The 22,307-nt window shown below is 39.8% G+C and overlaps 1 long non-coding RNA gene across 1 annotated transcript in view; it reads right to left on the reverse strand.

Annotated features, from left to right (window-relative positions):
- Positions 1–12,033: 12,033 nt before the first annotated feature.
- LOC150039450 (uncharacterized) overlaps positions 12,034–22,307 on the reverse strand; it is a 46,145-nt gene continuing 35,871 nt past the window's right edge. The window contains exon 3 of the long non-coding RNA XR_016534405.1: positions 12,034–12,236. This is a non-coding gene — a long non-coding RNA (uncharacterized LOC150039450). The remainder of the gene's footprint in view (positions 12,237–22,307) is intronic.

A 22,307-nucleotide genomic window follows, 5' to 3' on the forward strand; every position in this document is an offset into this window, starting at 1 on the left:
GTGATCAATAATGAATAACTAGCAAGTTTATGGAAACATTTGCCAAAAGTCTCTTAGCAGAAAGTTTCTTCAGAGGAGAGAAAATGAAAGCATCTTAGGCTTAATGCTCAAAGAAAATCTTTTATTACTGAGTCATGGTTACTTGGAACTAACAAGCAGAAGTTACTGCACAAATGACATTCACAATTTCAACAATCCCAGCAGTCATCAGACAATATGTCTCTGTATATTTATCCTTAAAATATCTTAGGAAGCAGCCCAATTGGCTTATCTACAATCAAACTGAAAAATTAATGAGGTGTTGCTGCAATCAGTTAAACTCCAGAACTCAGATGAAGGAAGATCTTAACTTTCACAAACAAGATGATCCCACATTCTGTTAAAGTCTGATAGTTAAATAATTGTTTGGTTCTAAAATACTCTTTCTCAAACAATCTCTTTAGAGTTAATTTTTCATATACTGGCCTGGATCCTGAAATTGTTCATCTGGAGAAATCAGCCAACTCCATACCCAATAGGTCTGGCTTGCTAGGCTGCCTGCTAATGTATTTCAAAATGGATGTAAATGACTGAGTGCCTAGGCCTTCCTGTGGCAATATGCAAAGGCTGGGTGGCTTCTAAGGTGTCAGTAACCTGGTAAAGGGATTGTCATAAATATTCAAGGAAGATAGTAGAAACATTATAAATTGGGTCTTTTGTTTCATGGAGAGTATAGTTATTAAATGAACCTGCTTAGGATGCATTTTATAACTTTTGTAAATCTGAGAGTTTCCTCACACAAAAAATGGGTTTAAAAATTAATATGTGGGTGCAGGTAGCCAACTTGTGTAATGCAGCTACTCAGGAGACTGAGATTGGAGGATCATGGCTAAAGCCAGCCTGGCATGAAAGTCCATGAGACTCTTATTAACTACCAAAAAGCTGGACATAAAGCTTTGGCTGAAGTGGAAGAGGGCTGCCTAGAGTAAAATTGCTCACGGACACGACAGTGAGTTCAAGCCTCAGTACTAGCACCAAAAAAAAATAAAAGCAAAGTTAACCTGGTTCTAGACACTGGTGGCTTGTGTCTGTAATCTTAGCTACTCAGGAGTCTGAGATCTGAGGATCATGGTTCAAAACTTGAGTAAGTATGGGCCGGGAGTTTGACCTACTAATAGAGTGCTTGCCTAGCATGCATGAAGACCTGGGTTTGATTCCTCGGTACCACATACACAGAAAAAGTGCTGGAAGTGGTGCTGTGGCTCAAGTGGTAGAGCTCTAGCCTTGAGAAAAGTTCAAGGACAGTGCTCACGCCCTGAGTTCAAGTCCCACGACTGGCCAAAAAAAAAAAACAAACAACTAGCCTAGGTAGGAATAATTTATGAGATTCTTTTATCCAATTAAACATCAAAAAGAAAAAGCCTTAAGTGGACCCATGGTTCAAGTTTTAGAGGACCATCCTTTAGCACAAAAACTCTGGGAACATGCTCAGGCCCTGAGTTCAAGCCCCAGAAGACACACACACATGCACATGTGGGTATTATTGGAGAGAATTAAAACAAATGTCACCAACAAAAGCCTCATACAAAATAACTGACACAAAAGTGATAGCAATTTCTAAGTTAGATAATTGCACTCAAACTTAAATTGCCTGAAGCCCAAATAGGTGATATATTCTTTTACATATTATGATTAAATTTCTAGTCAAATGCCAAACACTTTGCACTCAGGATAACTTGTTTAACAAACTTAAAGCTCCAAACACCTTTTTACAGTTTTTACTGTCTATAAGCACTATTTCATAAACATTAAATCACTTAATATGGAATTCATAGAAAAGCTACTCTTACATTTAATCCCATTTATGTATGGGCATACATACATACTTAGAACTTCAACTTAATGTTGGTAAACGACTGAATTATGTTTTCTAGAAATAATACTAAGAAAAACATTAAAAATAATCAAACTAAATCTAGAATTAAAAACTAAGAATAATGGAATTAAGTTTTCCCAGATACAGGACTAAGAGAGATTAATTTTGGATCAGTGATAAAAAGATAATAGTAAACGCTAAGAAAAGGTACAAAGTAAAAGAGGCTTGCTTTGTTGTGTTTGCGTTCGGTTGTCTGAAGCCATGAATGCTATGTAAGTTGGAACTCCATCAGAATTGAAGAACATATTATATATTAACTTTCACAGAGGGAAATTTAATAAAAAAATCACACCATGAAGAGTTTATATACACACTCCAGTGGCAGAAGGAAAATGAACTCAACATTTTTCGGTTATATCCTACAAGTAGGCACTGAGAAACCCTGTGTTATTTATCCCACCCACTGCCCAGCACAGCACATCACTCTGCAGCCCCGTGGCTTCCCCTGCCAGCCATGCAGGCCCCAGATTAGAAAAGAACTCCGGGTGTCCCAAGAAGAATATACTGATTATGATCTCAAATCTATTTTGTCAAATATCAAATCTATTTATTCTTTAACTATACTGACTGTAGCCAACAGTGCTAGCTTTGAGCAAAAGAAGCTCAGGGACAGTGCTTAGGTCCTCTGTTCAAGCCCCAGGACTGGCAATAATAATAATAATAATAATAATAATAATAATAATTTTTTTTCTTTTGTGGAGACAAGGTCTGGCCAAACTAACCTCAAATTCATGATCCCACTGCATCTACTCCCCAGTGCTGGGATTACAGAAATAGCTATCATGCTTGGTTTAAACCATTACTAACTTCTCTGTCCTTGGACTTTCTCAAGGCTAGAGCTCTACCACTTGAGCCACAGTATCACTTCCGGCTTTTTCTATGTATATGGTACCGAGGAATTGAACCCAGGGCTTCATGAATGGTAGGCAAGCCCTCTACCACTAGGCCAAACTCCTATCCTCTAATTTCTTTTTTTTAAGCTAAAACAAAATATTAGCTAGCCCCACCCCTAAGGAATCACACTCCTTCTCCATGCACCTTGTTTAGTTTCTTAACTGAACTTGATGGTGAGTAACCAGGGGCTGGGACACCGAGCACGGGAGTGGGATCCAGTGAGTACGGACACATCAGATCCTTTGGAACACTGACATCTCACATTCTGTTTATGTCCACATAGCTAAAATACTAGAAAACGTGGTGAGAAAACAAGGTTGATCCAAGAGTTCCCCAGTGTCCAATGTGGGGTCATCCTGTTAAATCCTGGGTGTTCAGAAGCCCGTAAGGACCACTGGCAGAATTCAGGCCTAGCTAGGTGGCCATACACCAAAAACAGTCTCTGGACACCGTTCAGCAAGTGATAGGTGTTTGCTGAGAAGGGATTGCCTCTACCAGGAGGACTTTTGTTCTGCACAGCAGAAGGGGAAAGTTCCAGAAAGAAGGGCCCAGGCAATATTTTGAGGAAAGAAAACAGTGAGATGAGTAAGCAAGCAGGAAAGGACCGTTCTAGTGAAGGGAGGGGTGCTGGGCTGGGGTCTTCATTGTGCATGCAGGGCCCTGACAGTGTAATGGAGATAAGGCTAGGATTATTTGAGGAGACATGTGTGTGAATCCTGAAAATGTCTGATGCCTTCAGTAGTCTGTGATTTTCATCAGCATGCACATACAAATGCATCCCTATGCCAGGCAGGCATGGTAATCAGGGTAATAATCTTGCCCACTTCCTAACTCCTTGATTTCCTGCTGGATTTATGCTGTGATCTTCCTCATGTCTCAGACATAGCAAGTGATTGCCACCTGCCAGACACTATCACCTCTTTCTCCATAGCCTAGTCTCTTTGCCATCAACCACCACGCTGTGCTCAGTGTGAAGTCACTCCATACCAAGCCAGCAGAATGAGGCCAGAGTATTTAAGCAGGATTTTGATATGTACAATGCTTAGGAATTAAGATTCAAGATTTCTGAGCTAGAGCATTTATTACTATTAATACGTGGGGACCATTTGACCCTTGATTGCAGGGTTAAGAAGAACTTGCAGGACAAAACAGGACTATTCTAGAGTACTCAAACATCCATGCAAACACCCTGTGGCTTGGTAAAAAGCAGCAGTTGTTGCATGCCCAAGGTAAGGTGTCATGGCTGGGCAGGATTTTGGTACCACACCATATATGTGGTTATGCATTTAGGGGTGACTGATCACAAGATGTGGTACATGTTCAAATGGACTCAGAGTCCAAGTACTGAAGTTGGAGAGATACCCTACACCAAGACCTTTATTTCTGCTCACCCAGAAACGACTATTATCACACAGATCACATAAATATATGAATGACATTGAACTTTAACATTCTTTGGTTCATTCTCGATCATAAAACTCGCTGTCACATAATGAGAAATGCCATTTGAGTTACTCCTTCAAGCCAGGATTTTGCTGGGTTAGTGGAGATGAAGTCTCAATACCTTTTCTGCCTGGCTTGGCTTTGAACCAAAATCCTCTGATGTTCCAAGCTTTGCTGTTTCTTTTGCTTACATCATTTTAATTCTGAAATAAACATAAACTTTTCCTTCATTACACATGATGTATTTTCTAATCATTGCGATTCATGGAAATAGCAAATAAAAAAGGGTAACAGGACAGCTATTGTATATTTACTTAATATGAGTGCTATTTTCATGAGAACAGTCTGAGAATCTTTCCCAGCACTTCCCATTTCTTCATTCTCCACTTCCAAAATTTAAGGTGAACAAAGCCACAGAATAACAAATTGAGAGTAAATAAACAAGTTCAGCCTTGGAGTGACGTTCCTTAAAATTTGGGGGTCAGAATAAAAGCTAGCCACTGAGTAAGAGAGACAATCTAAAATTACCTCTGCCTTACAGCATTATATATTATATGCAAAGTGTTCATCAGTAGGTCAGAGAAATAAATACATGGGTTCAGAGTATCTATCTATCTATCTATCTATCTATCTATCTATCTATCTATCTTCCTAAGAGTATCTATCTGTCTGTCTGTCTGTCTGTCTGTCTGTCTATCTATCTTCCTAAGAGTATCTATCTATCTATCTATCTATCTATCTATCTATCTATCTATCTACCTATCTTCCTACCTAGCATCCATTTTCGATCTACACTCTATCTCTATCCATCCATTGATTTCTATGGATCTATCATCTATGCAGCCAATACTGTTATTTGAATTCAGAGTTTCATGCCTGCTTAGCTTGCTCGGCTGGTGCTCTGCTATTTGAGCCAGGCCTCCAGCCCAACTTTTTGCTGGTCATATGTAGATGGAGTCTCAAGGATTTTTCTGCCGAGGATGGCTTCAAACAAAGATCCTCAGGATCCCATCCTCCTGTGTGAGTATTTGGCACCAGCTCTTCCACAGTATCTACGTTATGATGAAGAAAACGACGATCATTTATTTCTGCCTCCTGCCCTGCCCAGCACACTTACCTGCTTTGGATACGAAAAAGCAAATACAGGCTCACTGTATGCCAACACTGCTTTTAGACGAATACACTTCAGAATTACTTTAGGTATCATCTTTACAGGGAAACCAGTAAAAGGTATGCTGCCAAGCTATTAGAATTGGCTCTTAGTAGAGTCACCAGAGACTACAGAAGAGGGATCACTGCAGATATGTGTGTTCCCTCCATGGGAACTACACACTCATGACAGCAAAGTACACACTGGATTATTCACTTTACCTCCTGTCCCTTACCCAGCATACCGTCTTTGCAAGGACTCCATAGGACAGAAGTGGTTCAGTATTCCTAGATTACATAGCTGGACAGATCGTCTTCCAGGCAGGAACAGGTAAGGATCTATACCCAAATAAATGGACAAATCTGGACATTTAACTAGTTCTATTGCGTAAACACAATGTGGCATGATTACTCAGCTTGTTTGCTTGGCTGGCACCATACGATTTGAGCCATGATCTAGCACAGATTTTGCTGGTGAAATCATTCTTCCTTCATCTTTCCAAACAGAATATGTTTGTACTGCCTGCAGAAATTTTCCATGAAAATATATTAGCTAAGGCAAAATTTTAGTTTGCCATGTTTCTTAACAATACTTGCCAGAATGGCAGTTTTTTTTTAATATGACCTTTTTCTATTAGGTTATTTCCACTGGTATACATGCTCATTTTTTTCTATTAAGTACATTCATTTTGATATTTTATTTTTTGGATCTACTCCAAAAACTGTGAGCACTATTTTTTTTGTGGTTGTAATAAACTGAATTGTCTCAAATTTTGCAAGAATAATTTAACACTGGATAAGTGTCTTAATGTTCCCATAAGAACACTTGTCATAATAATGAAATTTGTTTTAGAAAGTGCATTCTTATCACTCCTATGTACAAAAATGGAAGAAGTTCACATACTTTCTTTCTTCTTTTTTTTTGGTGGGCTATGGGGCTTGAACTCAGCCTGGGCACAGTCCCTGAGCTCTTCAGCTCAAGGCTACCATCATTCCCCTGGGCCTGGACGTTGTCCCTGAGCTCTTCAGCTCAAGGCTACTGCTCTACCCTTGAGCCAATTTCCCCACTTCCAGTTTTCTAGGGGTTAATTGAAAAATAAGAGTCTCAAGTTCTTTTGTGTCGTGGCTGGCTTTGAACCTTGATCCTCAGATCTCAGACTCATGAGAAGCTAGGATTACAAGTGCCGGCACACATACTTTCTTTCTTGATCCAACATCACATCAAAGTTCTATGTCAACTTTGTTCTCTTCAACATGGTCTTAGCATCTTTTCTATATCTTCTTCTGAATAAAAGATGTGACAGAAAAAACTTCACCATGGTCTGGGTAAATGTGAAAGGAAACCTGTAATATTTTGGGATCACTGGGCTAAAGAAAAAGTCACCCTAGAAAGAAAGGAAATGTCAGATGTGTGACAAACTGGCCTGAGATTGCCACACATAGCACCCACATGATTGAAGCCATCCAAAGTCACCAAATGAACACCGACCTTGGGAACCTCGAGTTCCTCCAGCAGAGTCAAGCACCACCCAGCCCCAGAGAGCCTCTTCACACTAAGAGAGCAAAGGGTCAAGCAAAGGGTGCTTGCTCATCCTGAGTTTTATTTCATCTAGCTGGTCAAACCCCAGGGATGACTGCAGGGTAATGTGACTACACAATTCAACACATTGCAGCCTACCAGAAACATATTCTAGAAGAACAGTTCATGGCAGAGGAAAATAAATTCAGTACCACATTACAAAACATGGTGTACAGTAGAATTCAAACTCTGCTTTGGAAAATGTCCATATGTGCATAGGAAGAATAGAGATATTAAAATCAACAGTGTTTAGGTCTGGGAGGTGGAGTTACATCTTTTAAATAGTATTTTTCCTCCTCTTTCTTTTCTTTCTTTCCCCTTCCTTCCCTCCCCTCCCTCTCTCCCTTCTTTCCTTCTTCCTTTCCTGTTGATGTCCATAAACAGTTTCATTGAAACACATCTCTAATTATTCTTCAAATCTTGTCTTCACTGTTCTTGCACTTTGAAACACCTGTGACGGACTTATAGCCTTCGAAGTCTGAATCACTGGACTGAGAAAGTTTGCCTGATCTGCTTTAGGATGATTATAGTTGTTGTATTTCCCATTAGCTGCCCCTAGATGGCAGAAAAGATCCTAAGCTTCACACACACACACACACACACACACACACACACACACACACACACACACACACACACAACCTATTGCCCAAAAGAGAACTTGCAAATTTCCAATTAAGTTATCCTATAATAGTTGGTTCTTTCAATAGTACAAAACATATTTTCTATGTGTTTCACAAAACCACAAATAAAAAACTGCACTAAAATTTAGATCTATTCCTTCCTAAATATAATAAATATGATGCAATTTGTACTATTAAAGAAAGTCCTTACTTTAAATGTATTTATATATGCATTTATTCCTTCCTGCCTAATAAATATTATACAATATGCACCATTAAAGAGCCTCTCCACTTTTGCTGTATATATATAATGTGCTATTCTCATTACACTAAATATGACTTTTTGAGTTTTCAAGTCACCATTTACTTTAACTGAACTTAAATAGTATTCGAATTTGTTTGATTATCATTTGACAGCATTATATGGACATAACCACAAATTAGAATTTTTTTACAGGCAAATCTGACATAAAGCCCGCATACAAACTATATTGAGACCAGCTAAAAGAAGGATGTAAACTTGTATAGCTGAAAATGAACAATCCTGCTCTTTTCAAATATGGTCTCCTCATTTCTGAATAGGAAGACAAGATACACTGAACCGTTCAGTGATGGAGACCAGGAGTCTGGAACAATGTTTATTTCCACAGCCTTTCCTGACATTTTGATTCCTTTTCTGCAACTTTAAATTATGAACTTTTTGATAGACAGAAAAGGACAAATAGGACAATAGAAAACCCTCTACTGATGACCTAATGTAAATAATTTTGTGGTCTTTATCTTTCTTTTATGATCTGTCATAATTGTTGTTAAATCATTTAAATGTTGCAGACATCCCGAGGCTTCGTGAATAAGTGCCTAAGTAGTTTCTAGAGCATCAACATTTGCCTGTCCTGCCACTAAGTCACTTGAGAAACTTGCATACTACTTCCTAAAGTCCACTGAACATTGAAAACTCCTCTAACTTCCTAACATCTTTTAGTGATATAATATACTGGCATACTGTACATGTGTGTTGGTGTTGAATGTTGATATTGATTTCTCCTTTAAATTAGTGTAGTTCTTAGCACATTTTGTCTATAAATCTTTTTTTTGCCAGTTCTGGGGCTTGAACTCAGAGCCTGGGCACTGTCCTTGGACATTCTGCTCAAGGTTAATGCTCAACCATTTGAGTCACAGCAGCTCTTGTGGCTTTTTCTCTGTATGTGGTACTGAGGAATCAAACCCTTGTCTTTGTGCATGCTGGGCAAGCACTCTACCACTAGGCCACACTCCCTGCCACAATTTTGTTTTCTATATGTTCTGTATATATGTACCATAGACCCACATTCCCGTGGAGCCATTTTAGCTATGTCTATCCTTTGCATGTCCAATATAGTACAGGTTGAACCAAAAGGCTTGACACTATGTACCTCTGATGTTGAAAGGCTCAGAAAATCTGAAATATCAGGCCATCTCATTTTGGATAATGTTATTTATTTATTCATTTACCTATTCAAAGCTGGACCTAAGGCTTGAACTCAGGGCCTGGGTGCTATCCCTAGGCATTATCTCTTAGCTTTTTTGCTCAAAGCTATTGTCCTATTACTTGAGCCATAACAACATGTTCAGCTTTTTGGTGATTAATTGGATTTAAAAGTTTCACAGATTTTCCTTCCTGGCTTGGCATCAAACCATGATTCTCAAGTCTCAGTCTCTTGAGTAGCTCAGAAAACAGGCATGAGCCACAGGCACCTAGCTAGGAATGTTAATGTTGATCAACTGAGTATGTTGTTGAACTATCTTTGTAACTTATGATACTTTTCTTTAGTAAATAATCAATGTGGTTACACTCTGATATCAGGAATCAGCTTTCGACCCACTTGAAATAAGAATCTTAGACTGTAGTCAGAATCATAAAAGATGAACAGATAGCAATTTTTTGTTTCTACTTTTCCTTTCTGGGCATTTCCTTGTCAAAAGTCTTCCCTTTCTAATGGAGAAAGGCCCTAGAATTGTTTCAGAAACTTTGAAAGTTCTGGGTTCTTTATCTCTAATTCCCATGTCCATGGTAAGAAGTTGATATAATACTTACTTGCCTTTCTACCGAGGAAAATTAGATTTGCCCTGCCCCCACATTAGACCAAATGCTTGGATTCTAATGCATTTTTTCGGGGGGGGGTCAGTTTGAGGCTTGAACTCTGGGCCTGGGTGTTGTACCTGAACTCTTCAAGGCTAGTGCTCTACCACTTTAGACACAGTGCCATTTCTGGTTTCCTAGTGGTTAATTGGAGAGAAGAATCTCATGGGCTGGCTTTGAACTGCAATTCTCAGATCTCAGTCTCCTAAGTAGCTAGGATTACAGGCATGAGCCCCCAGTGCCTAGCTTGTTTTTAAATTCTTATAATCAGTTCTTTATTATTTTGAATGCTTAATTCATGATGATCTTTTTGGCCTGTGAAAGCTTTCTGTGAAAGCTGAATACTTAAAACATGCCCTGATTATTCTTCATATAAGTTCTTCTAGGAAATCCTTTGACAGCTAAGACCCTAGGTCTTAGGTATCCCAGGAAATTCTTTGGCTTCTACCCTGTGTCACCCAGAATCAGCAAAAATAAAGTGCTAGATTGCTTCCCTACCCCACCAAATCTTGGTTTAATCCAACAATTGGCATTCAGAATCAGCCTGAAATTTCACAGGGCCTAACCAAGACCATAAAAGCCATGGGGAGGAAACTCCCTCAACTTACAATGCCTGAGCAATTTATCTTACCTTGCATAGTAGTAATTGGGGGGGACTGCTTCTTGAAAGAATTGGAACTGATATAAATAAAGCCCAATCAGATGCCCAGCAGTGAAAATTGCCAGCAGAACGCAGAGACAGCTGAACAGCAAAGGGTCAAAAGTCCGGCACCAGGACCACCAGGTACACAAGCCCAGGAATACAAAGAAGTAGACAGCTGATGTCAAAGATGGTAACATCATGCCTAAGGAGAAAGAAACACAGTCAGGTAACAGGGAACAGTCATAGAACTTCATCTTTCACTCAGCACATGTACAAATGGAAGTGATGTCATTTTCCTTTCTACATATGAAAATAATCACTCCAGTTTTCAAAATATTCACCACAATCTATCGATGTAAACAGAATATTGCTATATGTATTGCAAAAAAGTCACACATGAAATAGTAATTTGACAAGTACTCTAAGAAAGCACTTGAAGAAATTATCCCAATGGTAGTTGAGCTGAAAAGATCAATTTTTCACATCTGTAGAATTTACATTTATATTCAAATGTTTCCCTCTTTCTTCTTCTGGAGTCTTTCGGAAGCATATGTAGATCCATTCCATTGTTTTCTTTAGAATCCCTTATATTTTTCTGTTGACTAAGACTTATAATAATATGCATGATGGCAGCTTAAGTCTCATGAAAACTTTGTCCTACCTGGTAAGGTCTCCAGAAGAGGACATGTAAGATCAGGCAACGCTTTATACATATTTTAAAATATTCTTGACCATTTAGAAAGATTACCTCATTGAAATATTGGGTTATTCCTTGAGGAATTTCCTATTTCCTTGCCCTGTCCCATGAAGAAGCAGCTATTTTAATTTAATTTTATGTGGCCTGGGTATGTGATAGTATATGGCTTTAACTCAGGACCTGAGCACTGTCTCTTAGTTTTTTCACTCAGATTCTATCACTGGATCCACAGCTTCCCTTTTGGGAGCTGATGGGAGAGAAGATATTATGGATATTTTTCCTGGGGCTAGCTTAGATCTGGGATCCTCAGATCTCAGCCTCCTCAGTAGCTAGGATTCTAGGTGTGAGCCACTGGCACCTGGCCAATTGACTTATTTTTGTCTTTGTAATGGAAACAGTTGGAGTGCTAGTGGGCAGCAGGATGGAAGGAGGGCAAAGAATGAGACAATATTATCATGGAATAAGTAAATGGTGGCCAAAATTGAAAGGAAGTAAGTGTCTGCGGTGGAAGACTGCTATCTAACTTGAGAAGGAAAAGAAATTTACCCTGGAGAACTCAATTAAGATTTCAAATGACTGCATGTATACAGACATGCCTCTGCAATATACTAGTCAGGGGTACATTCACATCACTAATTGAAACAGATCACCATTCAAAGGTTTAGAGGATGAAGAAGAGCTGTTATTCTGCTCTAAACACAGAAAATGAAGTGACTTAGATACGGAAAAAAAGATTATTTGATAGAGAAAACATCCGCAAACACCAAAACTACAAATGAATAGGAAAGGAACTCTCTATGGGTGGTTTGTATATGTGAGTGGCTTTAAAAAGCTTCAGTGTTATTCCAGTGTCCTGGAATAGAATTGTTTCCTTGCTTTTCTTTGCTTTAACCATGCTTTTCATTATTCCTTTACAGACCAACCTGTTTTCTCAGTAGATTCTTAGTAAAGATCATACTCACCTGAGGAGCCCAGTAAGATGGTCACCACAACTTTGCCTGCTGTGGTTATCATGTTGCCAATAAATTCCTTAAGCTTGGAAGCAACTGAGGCCAGCCTGCGGAACATTTTTAACTTTGCACTTTCTTCCATCTCTCCTTCCATCCCATCTCCTTCATCTAAATCCTCCTCATAGATTAGTGCTTCTTCTGAGTCCATTTTTTTCTCCTCCAGCCTAAATAGAAAACAAACAAAATATCTTCCAGTGTACATCTTTGATGACTCAACATGGTAGGTGATACAGGTCCCAATTTCTGAATTAACCATACAGGTCAATTTCACCAATCAGGAAGCATTCAGATCACCAGTTTATCCCTAGGTTTCTGATAGCCCTGTACTGAAGTTCAAACATTTGGATCCATCCTGAAGAAGCCATTTCCTAGGAAAGGCCTCTAGTCATAGAATCCTGGGTAGTAACCTATGCGTGCTTGTTTTTGATAGGCAGAAGAAACTGAGACACATCTATTAACAATATCAATGTGGGGATGTCTGGGTTTGAGTCTTCAAATTTAGTTTTCCCTCGAGGTTCTGGTGGTTTAAACAGCAGCACCTAGCTGTCAGCAGGTCATCTCTTAGTTCACCACCTGCAGTGTTTTCTGCCCAGAAGATGAGCAGTCTCCAATTGCTTGGCTACTTATGGCAGTGTTTCTTAACCCTTACATTTCCAGAGATGCCACCCTGGCTGGCTCCTGGTGAGCACAGTGTAACTGCCATGTAGGGGAAACTCAAGGACCACATCTACACACATCTCCCTGTGCTACTTCCCACTGGGAATGCAATGCGGTGGGGATCTTGCTACTTTGTTGAAGTCTTGGTCGGGATTTTTATTTTTGCTCATTAGGAGGGTAAGGAATTTTAACAAATCTCCCATATAAGCAATAACTCTAAGACAAAAAATTCTGCCTAACTTGTGAAGCTGTTTGCATTTGTCCCTAGGCCAATAGCCTGCACATCTGAGGCAGCACAGGGCAGCTGGCCACAGAGCCACAGCACTTAGGCCCTGTCAGACATCTTCAAAGATGAAAGAGAGAAGCCTGGCCTCCAGGTTTCCATGTCACAAGTTCTTTCTGGAGATGTTCAGCTTAAACATTTGCACACTGATGGTGTCTGGTCCTCAGCATGTTTCATTCCCTGGCTGGGAGGGAAAAACCCAGGAAGGATAATACCATGGTTAAGGACATCCTGAATAGCCCTGAGGATTCTGAGAACTTCTGTTGATCAGGGAAGGTACAAACCACAGGAAATTGAGGAATTCAGGTTATAAATACACCTCCACCCTTCCCCCTCCAAATGCACATGCACACATGTATGCACATACACTCACACCCTCATAGACAACATGTACACACCCATGCCATACACACACAAATCCCACACACAACATACCCATAGAGACATATGTACACACATGTATACATACCTATGTCCACATACATGCTTTCAGAAATACACCCCAACAACACATGCATATACACAAACAATCCCTACATACCTATACATACAAATACACACATATACAGATGCACCTCACATACTTACACAGATTTTCCCAACATGCATGTACACACCGTTGCACATTATCACCAAATGCACACACCTTTTGGACATGTGCATATGTGCATAGACATGTACACATACACCCCAACAGGACCTCATCTTGGGCTGACTCCTGTTCACACGGGTAAACTGGATTCCACTCTGTTCTATTCCAAGTATTTGGAACTGTGTACTTGTGTTTCATTCACATCCATGGATTTAGCTTAGCACAGTAGAGATAAACTTGAAGACAACCATGTCTATCCTGAATACACAAAACATTTTCCCTCTAAACAATATAATGTAATAACCATTTTTATGGTATTTGCATTGTACTTGAACTTAGAAGCCAACTAGGGGTGTTTAAAGAGCATGTGGGGAGATGCACATTTCTATGCACTTTAGGTAAGAGACTTGAGAATCCACCTACTTTGCTATCCACAAGGGATCTTGGAACTAGTAACTGTGAACATTAAGAGATCACTGCTTTTATATTTTTCCCCTGAAGCAGAAAAAATATCTCATGCTATTTTTTACAACAATGCTTGTATACATATAAGGCCAGTCCCCCGTCCCCCCCTTTATATGTGTGTGTGTGTGTGTGTGTGTGTGTGTGTGTGTATGAAGAGATACAGCAACAAAAATGTAAACAACTAAAAGATAAGTCAACAAGTTAAGCATCTCAGGAATAAATGCTACTCAAAAAAGTCACATAGCATGACATGACTATGACTTAGGTTTCTAACCCAGGGAGGGCCTTCCCAAGGAGGTGAAATTTAAGCAAAGACCTGAGTGTCACAAAGTCACCAGCCATATGGAGGTCCCAGGGGACAGCATTCCTGGCAGATGAGGAAGATGGCCAAAGGCTCTATGGAGTGCCCCGAGGGAAGGGAATGTGTCCCATGCCATAACCTCTCCCACTCCCTCAGAGTACGACTCCTACATTTTCATTCCTCTAATTCTCACTGGCTGGCCATGCTTTATATTTCACAGAGGGAAGATGAGAAAGCTGTGTCTAGTCCATCAGATTACCTCTCCTCTGGCTGCCTATACCCCATACCCTCGGCCTTCCTCTTGGAGTTAGGCAAGCTGTACATGGCTGTACATGCCTCAGACAGTAGGTGGAAGTACAGCCTAGTCATTCACACTTCAGTCCTGTCTTACTTGGTCTCCATTTCTCTCAGATCGCTCCATTTAAGAAACAATATTCCCTGATTTCTGGCCTTAGCCATACACCCCTCTCTCACAAGTATTCTAACTCCCAAATGAAATTTTCCAAAAATTTTGGGTAGATATTTATTCCATGTGTCCATGCATAATTCCTCTTGAACCTGCTCTGATTGGACTTTGGGCTCTAATAAAGGATATGGTAGGCTTCATTTTACAAAGTACTTCTGTTCTCTAGTGGTTGCCTGGAATGAACATGAGTGGGAAGGAGCAATCAGAAGTGGAGCAGATGATGCTTGGGGGTGTGTGGGGGGGGAGTTGAGTTGAAGCTGAGAATCTACAGAGTATGGCTTGGCAGTCAAGCTGCCAAACCTGAGGTGGGAATGGCAGGTAGAGAGCCCAAGTCATTCCTGTCTTTATATCTTTTGTTGAGATAGAGCATCTAGAAGACTGTTTCGAAGTTCTGTCTGGAAGTACCAAGCCAGCAGCTAGCACAGTGGGTTGGACAGAAATGGTCCATCTGGGATTCCCTGGCACACTGGTAGATTTTACATGAGGGCTCTGCGGGGTTCCCTTAGAGAGAATTTAGAGGTGGCTCACCTGTATGCTGCCCACCTGAGACCACCTGACCTTCCTAGAAGCCTAGAAGCAGATCATGCAGGGAAAGATATAGGGAACCAGAACCTACAAACTCTTTGCCTCTGGAACTGGAGAACTCTTTGCCTTCCCTGCTAGAGGCCCCCTTTCCTCACACTTAAGGCAGAATCACTATTAGAATCCAGTCTGTATAGCATCACTTTCCTGGTGCCTAGAGGAGTGACACAGGGAAGGTCTCTCTCCTGGTAGGAAGTTTGTTTCAGCTCTTTCCTCACTTCCTTTGAAGAGGAAGGAAAAAAAGAACACATCCAGGGCCTCCTGGGTTAAGTTAACACACTGCAAAGTTTCCTATCAAATGACTTATGATTCAATTACAGAATGGCTACGGATGTAGATGAAATCAAATAGAAGTCTGGTCCAGGAGCCTTAGTGAGGTCACACATATGCATTGGGCTGACCTCTCCTGGGTATTTCTCCCTGTGATTTCTATCAACAGACCACACTGTACTTGAGACATTTGTTAGTTTTATACCACATTCCTGGGGTCCCCTTTTAGAAATGCTTTTGAAACCCTAAGCTGGGAGAGAGAACAGAGTGAGGTGGGCTCTGAAACTCCCTACTGTCCCAGATGGTGGGAGGCAAAACTATCATTCGTCACCTCCATTGGCCTCTATGCCCACAGGATTTCCCTCTCAGTGATTCATCTGCTGATATGTAAACAGGAGCCCTCCAAGCGCAGAGACTCACCCCGTCGTATTTACTAACAGAAATCTTGCTTGCTGGAGTCTCCATCTGTCCCTGCTGAAAATTCAACTTGGTCTTTAAGCCAACAAGACGTAGCTGGATACAAAGATTTAATTCCCTTGGTTCTATGAGCTATGTACAACGAAGTGAACCCTACACAGTTTAAAGAGTCAAATGAAAAAGCTTGGAGACTTATTAGCCTTGTCAAAATCTGAAGCGCACAGAAAGACATTTTTAAAGTCCTTCGTTTCATCGCTTTTAAAAAGCTGCTGCTCTCCACAGGAAATCCTGTCGTTTGTGACACAGGATGAGCCCAGAGGATTTATACTAAGAGACATAAGCCAAGCTTGAAAAGACTAACACTGTATGATCTCACACAGCATAGGGGAATCTAATGTCAACCGCCTAAGTTGATTCCACAGAGTGGAATCGTGTTTGTCAGCTGCGAGGGTAGGGAGGTGTGCAGAGAAAGAAGAGAGACTGGCCAAAGGGTATAATGTAACACTTGAGTAGGAGAAAGTTTTCTAGTTACAGATGGTACATTGTGGTGGGCCACTGTATTTACTAATGTATTGTGTATTTCAAAATAGCTAAAAGAGATTATTTTAAATATACTCAATACAAAGAAATAAGCATTTCAGCTAATAGCTGTGCTAAAAATGCAAGACTTGATGAGATTATACCATGACTTAATCAAGAATATAGCAAATTGAATGCTATAAATATTATAAATGCTCTTAGCAACTACAAATAAATTTTAAAAAACACCATGAATACTGCAAAACATCCTTGATTCCAAGCTTTGATCCCCTGCTTTAGGAGATCTCAGCCTCCTGAGTAGCTGAGATTGCAGGCATGAGCCATGTATGCCCAGCAGGGTAGAACTCTCATTTTATATAGTGCTGTGGAATTAGCTTCATACAAAGCTTCTTTTTCTCTGTATCCAGATAAGAGCCTAACTACAAATCAGCTTTCACATCTCACCCTAATTACTACAAGCTGTCCTTTCTAATCTTTTGACACAGAGGACATAATTATTTTTGGTAGGATCCAAGCATTCATGTTTCCATATCCCTAATAATCCCTATATAATCCCATCTTGGGAGGGACAAATACTAAAATAAGAAGGGCCATTTGGGGATGGGCAGAAGCAAGGTTCACCCAGCTCAATCAGACCTCCTAGAGCATTATGGGATTGGGTTCTCAGAGAAAAAGCCCCTTGGTGGCCATGCTGGACCCTATACCCGAGCTGTTGTTGGTGAATCTTACAATGGAGTGGAATTCACAACAAGCACGAAAGGAATACAACTTGTTTGAGCAAAAGCTCAGCAGACTCCCTTCCTGAGAAAATATTCTGAAGAAGTCTCTGTAACCTTCTTTAGGCTTCAGTGATGCTTCTGACTCCAGAGGAAAGCTTTATGTTTGAATCAAATCTGTTTCTTTTTCCCTATGGTGAAAACTAAACTTTAAAACATTTCTTTAGAAGTTTATCATATTCACATATAATGAGCCAAAAAGACTGGGAGATATAGGGAGCATTTTTCTCAAGTGTCACCATTGTTTGTTATTAAAAGTTAACAATTTATCTTAGCAGAATGGGCTCATCTCACCAGATGAGCCAAAGAAAGGGAGGCAGCGGTGTTGAGACATACAGCAGGCAACAAATGGCCTTTCCAGTATTCTCTGAGAAGGCAAGAAGTAGGAGAGAGGAAGGCAGAGTTATTTGTGAGTGATCACGTGTGTTATGCAAGCCTAACGTGACAGCATTTCACAGATGAAGCAAATATTATGTTCTTTGGCTAGACTTGCTTTGGGGAAGATTATTTTTCCATACTTATAAAGGCAGTTTTATTACTTGCCTATTCCACCTGGAAAAGTGAATATGTAGGTTTCTCTTTCAAACTCCATATAGAGAGCAATGAGAGTTTAATAAAAGACGGGCACAGACTAAGATGACATGGACCAACTAGATTGTTAGCCTTAAGTCCTGGCAGTCCTGTTTCTAGCACACACCCTTTAAACCTGAAAGTTCATAGCTCTAGGACCTATTTTGGCCCCAGAGTAACACTTCTTGCTTTAAATCTATTTTCTCTTATAGGAAGTATCTAAGTTTGGCCCTTTTACATGACACATCCCACATCCTGGTGCTTTTCTGGAAATTAAAAAAAAAAGTGAAGACAAAAGCAGTCTTCTGACAATAGACAAGTCTTTCCGGTCTCAAAAGTTTCCTGAAAGACACATAACACATAACTCATATAATCATTTGTAATAAATTAAGAAACATTTAAAAATATCTTTACACATGCGTTATAAAGGTATAAAGGTTGAGTATAGCGAAAGCTGTTTGTCCAACAGTCTTCCCTTCTTCCCCATCCATATCCATCCATCCATCCATCCACCTACCTATCTACCTACAAATTCATCTATCCTCTGTCCATCCTTTTGTTTGTCTTTCCATTCATCTACCCATCTATCCATCCATTTGTATACCCATTCATACATGCGGCCAGCTAGCCAGCCATCCACTCACCCATCCATTAATATACTTACCCACCCACCAATCCACCTGTTTACCGGTCCATTTATCCACCCATCTGTCCATCCATCCTCTCACTCCTCCAATACTTATCCTCCTATCATCACCTTATTATCAAGCACAACCTCTACTTCAAGCCAAATCTTGAGTTCAGGATGCAGTAGAAAAGAGAGCCTGGAGGGCATCCTTAGGAGAGGACCACGAAAGCTCAGTAGCTATGTGTATATGATCATATAAAATAAAGCTTATGAAATTGAAAACAAAAGAATTTTTATTTTACTTTTTGTGTTGTTTTCTTCTTTTTCTTTTATTTTTTCTTTTTAAATTTATTTTAATGTCAGGGTAATGTACAGAGGGGTTACAGCCATTCATCAGGTAGTAGGTACATTACTTCTCACATATTAACACCCCTTCTCATGTTTTTTCCCATGTTTCCATCACCCCTCCCCCTCCCAATCATCTTGTTTTCCCCTTTCCCTTCTCTATTTCAATAAACAAATAAATGCATATATAATATACCAGGTGTTTTTTCTTTTTTATTCTATTTTTTCTCTTTTGTTGCTGTTTATGATTTATGTACCTTTTGTCTTTTTTAAAATTTTATTTTACTGTCAGGGTGATGTATAGAGGGGTTACAGTTATATTTGTAAGGAAATGAGTATATTACTTCTTGAATATTGTTACCCCCTCCCATGTTTTCACCCATTTCCCTCCTCCCCACCCCCTGAGGGAAAAAAGTCAAGAGAAAATGAGGAAAGAGTGGAGAAGTGACACTGTCACTAGCCTTATATAATTACAACCCCACTAGATATCACCTCTGCAATAAGGATATATATATATATATATATATATATATATATATATATATATACAGAGAGAGAGAGAGAGAAAGAGAGAGAGAGAGAGAGAGAGAGAGAGAGAGAGAGAGAGAGAGAGAGAGAGAGAGAGAGAGAGGAGAGAGAGGAGAGAGGAGAGAGGAGAGAGGAGAGAAGCGAGGCAGAGGCAGAGGGAAAGAGAAAGAGAGAGACAGAGAACCTTCACAGAATATCTAGTACTCAGGGGAAATAAGCCAAGTATATATAACTCAATAAAGTTGAAATGTAAGATCCTAAGGACATTGTGAGTGGAAAGGATTGGACCTGTCTGCAGGGATTTGGAAAGCTCTACTTGACTTATTCCCAAAGTTGATGTGATTTTAATGAGGAAAAAATTCTTGGCAAGCAAATAAAAAAGAATAAAGATAATCCTTGTTAGATATCAGTTGCAGATCGCCTGACACATAGTGGGAACCATACAGAAGAAGTGTCCAGTAAGTGAACTCCTCTTTGGATGAATAACATGTTCTTAGCTTCTAGGGGAATGGCTGATCAAAACAACATTGAGATTCAATCTCACCACAGGTGATAAGGTTTTCTTGATAATGGCCACCATCAAGAAAGACAATAACAGCAGATGCTAACAGGGATGTGGCCAAAGGGAACTATTACATTGTTGGTGGGAGTGAAAACTGGTTCAATCATTCTGGAAAGCAGTATGGAGGTTCCTCAAAAGACTAAACAGGGACCAGGAGTTTGGCCTAGTGGTAGAGTTTGATTCCTCGGTACTGGAAATGGTGCTGTGGTTCAAGTGGTAGAGCTCTAGCCTTGAGAAAAGTCCAAGGACTGTGCTCAGGTCCTGGGTTCAGGCCCCACGACTAGGAAAAAAGACTAAACAAAGAGCTCCCCTATAACCTGGCAACCCTACTCCTGGGCATTTACCTAAATGATCACAAACCAGGCCATACTAAAGCTACCAGCACAATCATGTTCATTGCAGCATTGTTTACCATAGCTAAGATATAGAATCAAGCCGGATGATGTTTCTCAGTAAATGAATGGATCAAAAATATATATGCACAAGGGAATTCTATGTTTCACTAAGAAAGAATGGCATTGCCCCATTCATAAGAAAATAGAAAGACTTAGAAAAAATCATATTAGGTCTAGTAAGCCAGACCCGAAGAAACATAGGCTCCATGGTTTCCCTCATTTGTAATAGTGTATGCCTAGAATAGTCCTAACAGAGGTTCAGAATATTTCAAAAACTATGTACTTATGACCACATAAATGATACTAATCAAAATGATTTCTTTGATATGGAAAGAACAGTTTTCGTGGTTATTCTCTCCCTCTCCCTCTCCCTCCCTCTCTCTCTCTCTCTTGCAGTTATTTCATTTTTTTTCTCCTCTGGTTTATTTCTCATGGTTACAGTTTCTGATTTTGATACCCTTTTGTCTTGTGTATAAGTTTATCTGATTTGGGAAAGAGAAGGGTAATCACAGACAAGGGGTAAACCAATTCAACAGTGATACTGACACCATGTTGGAAATGAACTTTAAACTTGGGGGGAGGGGAGTCCTAGGGAGAGGGTAAGGGAGAATACGAGGGATGAGTAATACTATTTAAAAAGAAATGTACTCATTACCTTAATATGTAACTGTAACCCCTCTTTACATTGCCTTTGCAACCAAAAAACAAGCAAAAATAGGCCTGCCAACATATAGCTGCACCCCATATTTCTGGAGATAAAAACTTTTGAGCCACACTTGACCTAAGTCATATTCTTGTTCTTTGATTCCTTCAGTTTATATTTGGATTGCTTTGAACAAGCTTCTGTGTGAATCAGTTAGTGTTTCGTCAATGAACTTGGTAAGCATATGAGCACTACGAAGTGTGCAGTTTTCATTGATTTTGTCATGTTCCAGTCTACAACAGAGAATAAGATAGTAAGGATCCTCATCCTCATAGACTTAGTGTGAGAGAGGTGATAATTACCAATACAGAGCAGTATGGAGAATAACGACAGGTTATGATCTTAACAAAGCAGGTACAGCAATAGCTGGTATTCTGGGAAGCTCATGTGGGAGATCAGAATCTGCCATGAAGGGACCCAGAACTCTGTAACTTCTCTAATTTTCCATGCAGATACTTTGTTTTTGTACATTGCTGAATAAAATCACCTATCATTTATTCCAAGAACAGAAGAAAATACTCTTAAGAATTTGTAAAAATATTGTTTTAGAAATCTCCTTACGGACTAAAAAATCCTTTGACATTTTGATTCCTTGATAAAGGCAGAGAACAGGTACTGTTATACATGGCCAATAAATCGATAAAATAAGACAAAAATATTTTGTAATTGTCCTCCCTCCCTCCCTCCCTCCCTCCCTTCCTCTTCCTTCCTTCCTTCCTTCCTTCCTTCCTTCCTTCCTTCCTTCCTCCCTTCCTTCCTATCTTCCTTCCTTTATTTCTTCTTTCCTGGAAATAACATCCTCCCTAGAACAATCACAGGACAGGTTTTCATTCGGCACAAGTCATAAAATGCAAGGTTTGCAAGACACCTGGGCAGCTATCCAGTTCTTCACTGCCCTGAATGGTTCCATGTTGCAAATAATTGCTTTGTCTACTTGAAAAGCATGTCTAGGAAATTTAAAGCCAATGGCTTCAGAGGAAATCTCAGGTTGGAATGGAGAAAATGTATAATGCCTAATTAGAAGGCATCAATAAAGACTGATTTCTCCCTTTCTTGCTCATTTTTTCTCTGTAAAGAAACATTAACTAAAGTCTGAAAGCTGAAGTAGAAAGCACAGCATGGTTGGTCATTTATCTCAGATGTCACCACAGCCCA

This window comes from Megascapheus bottae, unplaced genomic scaffold (assembly GCF_031878675.1).
Source record: "Megascapheus bottae isolate mThoBot1 unplaced genomic scaffold, mThoBot2.hap1 HAP1_SCAFFOLD_40, whole genome shotgun sequence".
Classification (NCBI taxonomy): domain Eukaryota; kingdom Metazoa; phylum Chordata; class Mammalia; order Rodentia; family Geomyidae; genus Megascapheus; species Megascapheus bottae.